Source organism: Scyliorhinus canicula, chromosome 5, assembly GCF_902713615.1.
Source record: "Scyliorhinus canicula chromosome 5, sScyCan1.1, whole genome shotgun sequence".
Taxonomy (NCBI): domain Eukaryota; kingdom Metazoa; phylum Chordata; class Chondrichthyes; order Carcharhiniformes; family Scyliorhinidae; genus Scyliorhinus; species Scyliorhinus canicula.
In genome coordinates, this window is record NC_052150.1 from 198,457,468 (window position 1) to 198,471,134 (window position 13,667).

At 46.2% G+C, this 13,667-nt stretch overlaps 1 protein-coding gene across 2 annotated transcripts in view; it reads left to right on the top strand.

Moving 5' to 3' along the window:
* Nucleotides 1–13,667, top strand: part of adarb2 (adenosine deaminase RNA specific B2 (inactive)) — an 857,007-nt gene that overhangs the window by 161,429 nt on the left and 681,911 nt on the right. The gene's annotated exons all lie outside the window — the stretch shown is intronic.

Here is a 13,667-nt window from a genome sequence, read left to right on the forward strand (position 1 = left end):
TCTGGGGGCTTCACAGCAGGCTGGTTCGGCAAAGGAACCAAATGATCTGGGACAGGTTTCCTTCGAGGAACCTCACATGGGAGTGAGCTCTGTGAACAAATGTGATCCAAATGCCTTCACATCAGTTGCACCCGGACCCGAACTGGTCCGGTCCACCCCAGTTACTGACTGCGGTCTATGTTATGAGAATAACAATCCTGTCAGCCTGGCATCCACTGAGCCCAAAGTATGTTCCCTTAGCCCACGTTTAACCGTTTGTATAGCCCTCTCTGCTAAGCCAGAAGGTGTGAGGCAGTGAGGACATGGCGAATCCCATTGCTTTTCGCAAAAGTGGCAACTCTTCACTTGACATCTGTCACGAGCACCTCGGGGATTTTGTGGGTGGCAAATGAAATGTGCAATCGCTCAATGGTCACCCGGGAGGTGATCGTCACCATCTTGTGGGCTTCCACCTTTTGAGTGGACGTCCATCAGGGCAAGAAAGATCAAACCCAGGAATGAACCAGTGAAATTGGCAAGTACACGAGCCCAAGGGCATCCTGGCCATTCCTAATGTTGTAGGGGTGCCGCTACAGGAAGCTTCTGGTGCTCTTGATAGATGGAGCACTGTTGTGCCAACATCTCTATATCAGCGTCCAAACCCGGCCACCAGACATAGCTTCTCGCCAGCATTTTAATTTTGGACACTCCGGGGTGCTCATTGTGAAGGTCCTTCGACACAAATGCTTGGCCCTTCACTGGAACAGCAACCGTCATGCCACACTGGAGGATACCATCTTACATAGTCAGCTCCGAGGACTTGGAGGAGAAAGTCTTCAACTGCCCAAGTAGCTGTCTATGCTGGCCACCGTATAGCACCAAAGGCCGTACGTTGGCAAGGAAGGGTCGGTTTGCATCCTGTCACGAATACACAGTGATCACGGGCAAGGAGTCCATAACATTCAGGACAGTGACCAGTTTGTCCGCAGTAGGGAAGTTTGCAAAGTCAATCTGCAGGGGAAGATGGCTCATTCCCACAGCATGCACAATCTGTGTCCCTGGGCGGTGCTTGAAAGAGTATTTGTAAACAGCTAATAATAAAGCCCAGCGTTGAATCCTCACAGACACAATTGGTGGGATATTCACGGAAGAGGCCCAGCAATGTTTGTCATCCGTGACAAGAAAGAAATGGCGGCCATTGATGTACTAATGAAACCGCTTTACACCAAATACGATCGCCAGACCTTCTTCTTTATCTATTTGCGCAGATTTTCTCTAACCGCAGTCAGCGTCCGCAAAGACAATCAGATGTTCACGACCATCGCTCATCCGATGGGACAAAACTGCCCCAATCCCATATGGTGAAGCATCAAACCTGATGTACAATGGTTTCGAAGGCCAAAATGCCTTAACACCCCCGAAGAGGACAACTGCCGCTTCACCTTTTCATGCACCTCACCCTAGGCCTGCTTCTATTTCCAAGGCTGGTGCTTCTTGGGTCGTAAGTGAAGGGGGGGCCAGGATGGTTGCCAGGTTTGGAATAAATCGGCCATAGTAATTTACTAGTTCAAGCAAAGAGCTAAGCTCGGTGGCGTCTCACGGGGCAGGGGCCATTTCGTTGGCTCTCACCTTCTTGGCCACCAGGCGCAGGCCTTCCTGTTCCACCCGATACCCAAAATATGCCACTTCTTTCTCATGAAACACGCACTTCGCACAGTGCAGGCAGACCCCATACTCTGAATAATGTTTCAACACCGCCTCGAGGTTCTGCAAATGTTCTTGGTCTCTGGTCCCCGTGACTAGAATGTTGACTAAGTAAACCATAATGCACGGCAATCCGCACAGGATGTTCTCCATGATGTGCTGGAAGACTGCGCATGCCGAGGATACACCGAATGGGAGCCAGGTGTACTTATAGAGTCCCTTGTGCGTATTGAGTGTAACGTACTTCCATGATGCTTTCTCGAGCTCCAGCTGTAGATAAGCATTGCTCATGTCCAATTTCATAAATATTCAGCCAGATCCTCGATATATACACTACGTCCCTGGAACGCTGACCCTCCTTCTGCCTGTGAATATACTTAGATAGGCAGCCACACATTGCGCACAGGCCTTAAGCCAAGCCAAGGCGTCGCACATCTCAGCAGCCTGCTGTTCGTCCAGAAGTAAATCCAAATCTGGGTCCAGAAAATCGAGGAAGTGGATCAGCTGAGTAGGTCGCAGCATCAATAGCAAACTAGATTACTTCTCGTCGCCAGTTTAATGAGGACAAGGGGAGTTCACACCCAAGTAAAATAAGGAAATGTAGTTTTATTTACAACACAATACATACACTGCCTTGTTAATCTCTACCGGGCTCAAAGAACAAAGAACATTGCAGCACAGGAGCAGGCCCTTTGGCCCTCTAAGCCTGTACCGTTCATGGTACCTGCCTAAACTGAAACCATATGCACTTACGGAGTCCGTATCCTTCCATTTCCACCCTATTCATATATTTCTCTAGATGCCCATTAAATGCCGCTATCATCCCTGCCCCCACCACCTCTTCAGGCAGCGCATTCTTGTTCTGGTCGGTGCCTCACTGGTCACCTCTTATCCAAATGTTACTAGCGATCCCGCCCCTAGTGGGGAAGCTCGTACTCCGCAAGGACCACGGGGAAGATAATCATTCCTGCCCCGTGTGGGCTATTTTAGTAGGGTGCAGGAAGGTGAGGTTGGGGGATAGGGTAATGGTGGGCGAGATTTGATGGTGGGGAAAGGATGATGGTGCGGAAGGAGATGATGGCAATAGGGTGGTAGTGGGAGTGGGATGATGGTGGAAGAGGTGATGATGGGGAAAGGTGATGGTGGGGTTAGAGTGATGGTGGGAGTAGGGTGATGATGGGGGTAGGGTGATAGTGGGGGTGGGATGACGGTGGAGGAGGTGAGAGTGGGGGTCGGGTGATGGTGGAGGAAGTGATCATGTGGGTAGGTTGCAGAAAGGTGATGGTGGTGGATGGGTTTTTGGGGATGGTGTTGGGTGTAGGGTGCAGGAAGGTGATGGCCGGGGCAGGTTGCAGAAAGGTAATGGTCGTGGATGGGTGTGTGGGGGTTGGTGTTGGGGGGAGGGTACAAAAGATGATGGTGGGGTAGGGTGATGCTGGGGAAGGTGAATCTGGGGGTAGAGTACCGGACGCTGAGGGCGGGGTAAGTTGATGGTGGAGGTAGGGTGATAGTGGAGGAATGATGCTTTTATTCCATATTTACAGTATTTAGCATTTACATGCAAATAGGTCAAAACTCCGAAGGAAAAAGTATACATCGGGTGCGATCTGACTAAAAAAAAGAGTCCAATCTGGGCAGGCTTAGAGGGGCCACCCTGCCCAAGGGCCGATCACCCAGATGCCTTTGATCCCTTGGGAGACCCTTCCAGGTACCACCCTACCTGTTCCCCATTTGTGGAGACCAGTACTGAACGGTACCCGTCTGGGGACCCCTCTGTGAGGCCAGTAGATCCCGGGTGGCCATTCAATCATAAACTCACTTCACCGTGCATGACTGGATCCTGCCCATTGTGGACGGGTCCAGATCGTGACGTCTCGCAAGATCTGGTTCGATCTCTCAAGGCATAACAGCCATCGAGAATCCCGGGGGAGGCCTCGCGCAGTATCTACGAAGAAGCTAAGCAGGGGTTAAATATATAGTGTACATCATGTAGGGGTCTGCAGCTTGCCTTCCTCAAAACACGTTCTCTCCCAAGGCATGGAGTTCAAGTCAGCATATGGTACAGGATACAATAGGGGAAGATTGCATCTGTGCCCAATGGATAATTAAATTGTAAACACCTCCTTTACAAACTGGAAATACTGAACAGCGGAAATTTTCACAAGACATTTACAAATTCACTACAGATTTCAATAATTCTCAAATTGATGACTTAGCCCTTCCCACATCATCAGAGCAGGGTTCAATTAGTGCAACCAAGCTCTCTGGGACACATCACACACAGACCAGTTTACTGTGCATTGTAGAATGACCTGCAGAAAATAATCCCCACCTGAGACACACACAAACGTGGTTTTTACACAAAGGATTGGGATGATCTGGAATGCACTCCTCAGCGCCGCAGTCCCAGTGCTAACCACTGCGCCACGTGACACCCCTGTTTGAAACATTTCCAAAATTATATCCTTTCTTTTATATTCTTTACCTCTGCTGATGAAGGAGAGCATTCCATATGCTTTCTTTACAACCTTGTCCACTTGAACTGCTGCCTTTAGGGACCCATGTATCTGTACGCCAAAATCTCTCACTTCATCTACCCCTCTTCGTATATTCCCATTTATTGTGTACTCCCTATAACAGTTTGACATCCCTAAATACATGACCTCACACTTCTCTGTGTTAAAATCCACCTTATATTTTATCACCCACTCCACCAACCCATCTATGTCGTTTTAGACATTTGAATAAATAGAACATAGAGCATACAATTCGGAAGGATGCTATTCAGCCCATCGAGTCTGCACTGACCCACTTTAAGCCCTCACTTCCACCCTATCCCCATAACCCAATAACTCCACCTAACCTCTTTGGACACTAAGGGCAATTTAGCATGTTCAATCCACCTAACCTGCAAGTCTCCGGACAGTGGGGAGAAACCGGAGCACCTGGAGGAAACCCATGCAGACATGGGGAGAACGTGCAGACTGTGCACGAACAATGACCAAGCGGGGAATCGAACCTGGGACCCTGGCGCTGTGAAGCCATGGTGCTAACCATTGTGCTACTGTGCTGCCATTAATACTTGAAAGGAAAGCAATTAATTGGGCTGTGGGCAAATTGGGATTAATTGGATAACTCTACCAAAGGTCAAGCACAAATACAATGAGCTGAATGGTCTCTTTTTATTCTTGAACATTCCACAATGCTGTGGATTTTAGTTATATAGTCAGAAAAGAGGAAAGGAGTGTGAAAGAGGCAGAGACAAGACAGAAATGGAAGAAAAGCTGAGACATATGAGAGAGAGGCAGATAGACATACTGTTGTGGAAATTTGGTCACCTCTCAGCAATGGTTCAGATGCTGGACCAGAGCCACAACATTTATGTTTTAAAATGGCATGGAAAGATCAATTTGTTCCAGGAGTGACAATATAAGAAATAAGGCTTAGTTATTTTATAAACAAACTTTATTAAAAGAAAAGAAAACAATATTTAATCTTTTGTACTTCAACCTTAATGCTAACAACTTACATGCAATTTCTTAACCTTAACACACTAGTTCCCATTAAACAACACTGTAATAGAACATGCAGCTCTCATGCCACTTTAACAGACAGATGAAGGCAATACTTGCATTTAAAAAACATTTTTTCTTCTGCTAGGGAGATTTATTCTGAACCTTTTTCCAAAGCCTGCCTCGGTGGCAACTTTTATGACCTTCTCAATCGATTTCCAAAGCTTTCTCCCCTGTAACTGTTCAGAACGGCATTCTTTCTCTTTTTCTCTCTAAGCCCCGCCCATCCACTCAAACAAAGCCTCTCTGGGGTTTCCAGACTTGAACCTATCATCATTATGCTGGTTGCTTGCCCACCTTTATACAAAAGAACAGAACCATGCTATTGATATGCAACTAACTTCCCATTGGCAGACAAAGAAGCCATCAGACTCTGTAAAGGGAATGGGCTAATAGCTGGTCAAACAGGAGTGTCCCAAAGAACAATGGATCTGGGCTTCCTGTGTATTCCTACTAATGAGTTGAAGTCTGGCTGGGACAATTTAACACGGCTATGTGTAGGCTGACTCCTGCTAGCAGTACTTTCCCTCAGTCGGTTTAACCCCTAAAATCCCTGCTACATATTCAATATCATTTCTGGATCCCATTTTCCACATATCTCCCTTGCGTAACAAGGCCATTAGTATGTTTTCAATCAAAAGCAACTATGCCACTTACTGAATGGCCCATTTCTCTTCATTGCAAGTAATCAGGAAGGACCTCTGCAAGCAAAATAGTTCAGCTATTTCTGGTGAAATGTTTCAGGAGCACATCGGCTGAAACACCACCCATGATAACAGTGAGAGAATATTCCCTGTATCCCAAACGTTTTAATATTCTTCTAACTCTCTTTGAGCTCTGTGGCATCCTCTGTCTCCACTCCTGCCTCAGCTCATCTGTTACTGCAACTCTCATGTATACCTTTGTTATCTCACACTCCTGCACTTTTTTCTAATGATATAACTAGATGATTTTGTTACCTCTCGAGACAATGCTTCCCTGGTCGGCCCCTCAATTTTTCCTCCATTCATATACTTGAACTCCTCCAAATCTTTGCTGCAAGTATCTTAATTTCCTTTAGAATACTGTGAGCAATTTTGGGCCCCACACCTCAGGAAGGACATACTGGCACTGGAGCGGGTCCAGCGGAGATTCACACGGATGATCCCAGGAATGGTAGGCCTAACATACGATGAACGTCTGAGGATCGTGGGATTATATTCATTGGAGTTTAGGAGGTTGAGGGGAGATCTAATAGAAACTTACAAGATAATGAATGGCTTGGATAGGATGGACGTAGGGAAGTTGTTTCCATTAGCAGGGGAGACTAGGACGCGGGGGCACAGCCTTAGAATAAAAGGGACTCACTTTAGAACAGAGATGAGGAGAAATTTCTTCAGCCAGAGAGTGGTAGGTCTGTGGAATTCATTGCCACAGAGGGCGTTGGAGGCCAGGACGTTGAGTGTCTTTAAGACAGAAATTGATAAATTCTTGATTTCTCGAGGAATTAAGGGCTATGGGGAGAGAGCGGGTAAATGGAGTTGAAATCAACCATGATTGAATGGTGGAGTGGACTCGATGGGCCGAATGGCCTTACTTCCGCTCCTATGTCTTATGGTCTTATGGTCTTACACCAAGTCTTGTTCACCCATCACCCGAGTGTCGGATGGCCCTCCGCAAGACCAGGAAAGCCTTGATTTTAAAATGAGCATTCCTGTCTTCAATTTCCTCCATGCTCTCACTCTCTCTATCTTTGTAATTTCCCCCCAGCCTTACCATCCCTTAGAGACACCTGTACTCCGCCAATTTTGACACCTTGAGCATCCCTGATGTGAATCACGTCACCATGGCGGCTATGTCATCAGTTGTCTGGACCCCTAGCTCTGAATTTCCCCCCAGAACTCTCTGTCTCGCCAGCTCTCTCTCCTTTACTACCTCCGTGACCACTAATTTCATTGCAGTGTTAATGTCAACCTACTTGTGACAATAATGAAGATTATTATTATTGTTGTTGCTCAGTCTGAGATAGACCTCCTTTGGATGTTTTACCACATTAAATGCACCATATCAGTGCAAATTGTTCTCAGCCATCTTTTTGAACTTCATTACTTTCCTTAAGTTGCCTACTTTATGATCACTGTTCATATACAAATACACAGTCAGATTACAATCAGCAACAGGCATAATGAAGAAAAGGTAAATGAGAGAGGCTGGGCAGCTTATCACAATACAGAACAACTTTACAAGTAAAAGCAGCTGGCTCAAATAATAGAGAGCAGGATTTAGGACGTTGAGCACTGGCAGTGAAATAGCTCAAATCGAGGGAAGCTGGTTAAGGAAATATGCAAAGCAGCCGTCATCAGAGGCATGATGAACCACTGAGGTAAGTAATTAAGAGTGACATTGATGGAGTCTGAAGTGTCAACTATATTGCACAAAATGATACTTGGTGAAGCAGTGTCACATATTTATTGTGAAATCAAAATTCACACAAACAATGAGAGAAAGTGCACACAGGCAGGCACCCAATGCCGGAATTGAACCCGGGTCTCTGGGACTACAAGGCAGCGCTGTTGTTGGCTGTTGGAGGCCCTGGCAGAACCCGATCTGAGCATCCATGAGCAGGTTGTTGCCGCTTGATAACACTGTCGACAACAACGTCTGTGGTGATATGCATCACCGTATGTACACAAGGGGTTAATGTAAATACACTGCAACTAAGTAACCACTAGAGGGAGCACCGGAGATGTCATGATATGCAAACATGCAGCTAATGAACACTTAGAATAGGACACAACCAATGAGCAGTCAAGACACCCAGAGGTGACATTACCTCAAGGGGGCATTACACAACCCATATAAAAGGACAGGGCACACATGCTCTGTCCCCTTCCACAGACAGAAATCTTGAGAGTACATCAGGGTTGATCAGCAGCATCACACCCAGCACGTGGCTTAGAGCAGGCTGGTACAGTTAGACTGAGTTACTACAGTTAGATTAGCAGAGAGTCAAACTCATTTAAGAACTGTGTTAATAGGTCAATAAACACGTTGAACTCATTTCATAGTGTGGAGCTTCCTTTATCAAAGCATACATCAAGGAAGCAGCTTATGCTACACGAAGCAGCATAACACAATACCTTCCATTAATTTGTTTATGATTCCAAATAGGTGATGAATTAACCTATGGGAACACTTTAACCATATAAAATCGATTTAGTCTTATGCATTTCCACAATTCCTTTGCTATCTAATTCCAAGTTTCCATTACAACATGAGATTGAATATTAAATATCCCAGTAAATTATAAATTTCAAATGAAGTTTGAGAAACTGAGGTCCAAACCAAGCAGTGAGAGGTTCACTGCTCATGCCAATGGGAAGGAGTCCTGGAGTGATCCCATCGTATCTCAAGCAGCTAACATCAAGGTGCCAAGCCCATAGTGTCTCTCACTGAAACTGGCAAATGCAGCCATTGAATGCTGATAGATTATCATGAATAAACATAGTTAAATCTAATAACCAGAATTAACATCAGAATGGCGGCACAGAGGCACAGTAGTTAGCACTGTTGCTTCACAGCACCAGGGACATGGGTTCAATTCCTGACTTGAGTCACTGTCTGTGCAGAGTCTGCACGTTCCCCCCGTGTCTGATTGGGTTACCTCCGGGTGCTCTGGTTTCCTCCCACAAGTCCCGAAAGATGTGCTTGTTTGGTGAATTGCACATTCTGAATTTGCCCTCCGTGCACCCGAACAGGCACCGGAGTGTGGCAACTAGGGGATACTCACAGTAACTTCATTGCAGTGTTAATGTAAGCCTACGTGTGGCACTAATAAAGATTATTATTAAAAAGAAAGCAAAAGACATCCATTGATCACTCAATTCTTGCACCATCTCAAAGTGGTAATCCCTAATGTAAATGATGTGGAGATGCCGGCGTTGGACTGGGGTGAGCACAGTAAGAAGTCTTACAACACCAGGTTAAAGTCCAACAGGTTTGTTTCAAACACTAGCTTTCGGAGCACTGCTCCTTCCTCAGGTGAATGAAGAGGTATGAACATACGTCTTCATTCACCTGAGGAAGGAGCAGTGCTCCGAAAGCTAGTGTTTGAAACAAACCTGTTGGACTTTAACCTGGTGTTGTCAGACTTCTTACTAATGTAAAAGATTCAACGATTTTGGAAGCTCTGTAGGTCACCTGATTATGCTGGTGTATGTGAGCATATCTTCATAGGTACATGTGTCTACATGTGTAAGTGTGTGTGCATTTGTTATCAAAGTCATCCAGCTGAATAATGTTATCCTGAACTGAGATCTATAGTGGAAGCCATCAGCCAATGTTCAAGCATGGAAACCCTGGCTGATTATCCATTCTCAATGGCCACAACTGTTGATTTGTGTATCATATGGCTGACCTTTTAGAAATGAACCTTTTGTACAGTTGGTGAACTATGGTGAAGTAATGAGATATTCAATCTTTCAAACGAGTTCCACCATTTCCAGAGATCATGGTTAAATGCCTTCCGAAAGAACGTGGTAGCCCACAACTCACATTTGAAGCATTGTTTCAGACATACTGTATGAAATTCAAGGCAGGAAATCTCTATGCTTCTGAGATATTACATTGACCTCCAGAATGCTGTTTCACAGAGTCAGAATTGTTACAGTGCAGAAGGAGGCCATTTGGCCCATTGTGTCCACACCGGCTCTCCCAATGAGCATTACGATTTAGTGACATTTCCCTGTCTTTCCCCATACCCCTGCACATTGTTTCTATTCAAGCAATCATCTAATGCCATCTTGAAAGCCTCGATTGAACCTGCCTTCAGCACACTTCCAGGCAGTGCATTCCAGACCCGAGCCACTCATTGTGTGAAAGAGTTTTTTCTTAGATCCTGTTTGCTTCTCTTCCAAATCACATTTAATCTGTGCCCTCTCAAGCTCGATTCCTTTGTGAGCAGGAACAGGTTCTCCCTATCTATTATGTCCAGCTCCCTCATGATCTTAAACATCTCTATCAAATCTCCTCTTATCATTCTCCCCTCCAAGGTGAACAGTCCCAACCTCTCCAAACTAACCTCATAACTGAAGTTTCTCATCCCTGGAACCATTCTTATAAATCTCTTCTGTGCTCTCTCCAATGCGTTCACATCCTTCCTATAGTGTGGCACCCAGAACTGTGTAGAATACTCCTGCTGAGGTCTAACTATTGTCTTGTATATGTTCAGCATAACCTCCTTCCTCTTATACTCTGGGAGGGATTCTCTCAGCCCGGGGCTGGGCCAGACAATTCCCACGACCGGGCAACGCAGCCCCGACACCAGCATGAGATTCTCCACAGAGCGGAGAATCAGCGGCATTGGCGCCAGCGTGGTTGGCGCGGCGCCAGTCACGGGCCAGTCTGAGCGGCCAGCCCGCCGATTCTCAGCCCGGGCAGGGATGAGCGACCGTAGGGAAAACACTGAGTCCCCCTGGCGCCGTCTACACCTGCTCGCAGCCAGCAGGAACTCTGTGTTAAAGGGTCGGGTGGCAGCCTGTGGAGGGGGGCGGGGCTTTGATGCGGCCTGGCCTGCGATCGGGGCCCACCGATCGGCAGGCCAGCCTCTCTGCCCACCGGCCTCATTTCTTCCGTGCTGGACCCTGTACTCCTGCGCCATGTTGCGTCGGGGCCAGCGCGTTGAAGAAGGCCACAGCGCAAGCACGCATTGGTGCCGGCGCCACTGCGCATGCGCGGATTCCGCGGCGCCCAGTTTGCGCCGGGATCAGCAGCAGGAATGGCATGAACCGCTCCAGCACCGTGCTGGCCCCCTGTAGGGGGAACACTGGGAAATGACCGGAGCTTGAGAGCTTCGATAGGAAACATTGTATAAATGATCCTCTATGCCTAATTCTCTTTATGTTGAGCTACAATCTAAGTGTGCAGTAGCAGCAAGGTGGACTGCTCCTGAATATTAGGTGGGAGAGTGAACTACTGCTCACCTGCCTTTTAGCTCGAAGAATTCTGTGTTAAAATCCAGGGATACCGTGGGAAATTTGAGTCCGGCATATGCCGGCATCCACTACTCTCCTCAGACTAATCGGTTGATTTACCTCCCTAGTTGCCCCCCCCCCCCCCCCCCCCCCCCCCCACAAACAGATGCCTACTTATGTGTTAAAAATAATATTGCCAATTGTACAGAGTTGCTGTTGTTGAGCTCGTGCATAATACCCTACCAGTTATTTTATTTTAATTTTTAATTTTTTTTGCGTGTGTTCCCTTCTCTTTCTATTCGGTGCACATAACGGTAAATATACTTTGTTCAAAATCCTAATAAAAAAACATTTATTAAAAAAAAAAGACTAATCGGTCAGAAAAAGTCTTGCGTCTAAACGAATATTAGATTGGATGCTTATTCTATCAAACCATTCTTCACGATAGGCAGACTGATGAATGTATTCTCAGGACCCCTGACTTGTGAGGGAGCTACATTTTTTTTTACTTGGTTGCCTCCAGGCTGGGTCAGTGCGCCAGAGTGGGGTGTGGAGCAAATATGACGCTACGCACAGTAGCCCACTTACTCTAAATCTGGCCACTGACTAATTGCGTGCCAAACAATGGAAGTAACATGTGATAGACAGAGATAAGCGATCTCATAAGCAACAAATCAGATCAGAACTCTGCTGCCCCGCCACATTTAGTCTTGAGTGGTGGTGGACAATTAAAAAACGCATTGGAGGAAAGGCTCCACAGATAACCTCATCTTCAATCGAAAATGAAAAAAATGAAAATCACTTATTGTCACGAGTAGGCTTCAATGAAGTTACTGTGAAAAGCCCAAGTCGCCACATTCCGGCGCCTGTCCGGGGAGGCTGATACGGGAATCTTGGAGGAACCCAGCACAGTGGTGCAAAAGAGAAGGCTGAGAGGCATTTGCTCCAATCTTCAGCCAGAAGTGCTGAGTGGACGACCCATCTCGGCCTCCTCATGAGGTCCCGAGCATCACAGATGCCAACTTTCAGCCAATTTGATTCACTCCAGGTGATATCAAGAAATGACTGAAGGCACTAGACACTGGAAGGGCTGTAGGTCCTGACAATATTCTGGTGGTAAAGCTGAAGACTGGTGCTCCAGAATTTCTGAACCCTTAGCCAAGCTGTTCCAGTACAGCTACAGCACTGGAATCTACCAGGCAATATGTAAACTTTTGCAGGTATGTCCTGTACACAAAAAGCAGGGCAATCCAACCCGGCCAATTACCGCCTCATCAATCTAGCCTCAATCACAGCAAAGTGATGGAAGGAGCCATCAATGGTGCTATCAAGTGGCACTTCCTCAGCAATAACCTGCTCACTGATGCTCAATTTGTGTTCCGCCAGGGTCACTCAGCTCCTGACCTCATTGCAGCCTTGGTCCAAACATGGACAAAAGAGCTGAACACAAAAGGTGAGGTGAGAGTGACTGACCTTGACATCAAGGCAACATTTGCCTGGGTGTGGCATTGATAAGTAACCCTGGTAAATCTGGAGTCAACAGATAGCAGGGGGTAAACTCTCTGCTGGTTATAGTCACATCCAGCATAAAAGAATATTAAGCCAGTGTGGGTGGGGCTCACTATGTAGGGAGCATGACAAGCAAACCCTGGCACATTTGGTAACAAGATCCTGGTGGGTTACAGGGAGGTTGAGAGGGGCAGGGGAGGTTTTGGGTCTCCCTTGCTCAAAGTCACTCAGAAAAGGGGTGACAGTGGTCTCGCCAGCTCTCCAGCCGATGGCTGATACCTGACTGCCTCCACAGCATTCTGCCCACTGACAGCAACTTCTGGGTTTCCACCTTGCCGACTCCAGAGGTTTCTGTCAGTTTTAGAGGAGCAACGACAGTGAATGTTGACAATTTTGGCACCATTACTACCACACAATGAGGACCATTAAATGAATGGAATATCACAACCCATCAAGTGAATGGAATATAACACATTGCATCATATATCAAGAATGGGGGTGCAATTGGTCTTCAACAGCAAGACAAGACAAGCAATTGCGAATCAACATCCTATTCTACACCCATACCAACACAGCAACTAATGGGAAAATAGCAAAACGCATCAAAATATTTTAGTGTACCAGACCACAGGAAATAAATAGAATATATGGCACCAAATGAAATGAACTGAATACTACTTGTGAACTCAATAATATCATACCAAGAAAATATAGTTGTATGACTCTTTGCTCTGGTTATAAAGTTGTTTCCATGACGATATATATTCAGGTAGCTGGTAAACCAAGATAGTGGCTCAAATCAGTCACAGCATTATTTGGACAATTTGTTTGGTCAGTTTCTGCTCCTTGCTTGTTGAGAATTTCTCGCTTTCAAAAGAAATTAAGCTGTTTAATTAACTCATAAATTAATGATTTCCAGCAACTAAATAAACCCTTGCCTTGAACAATATTT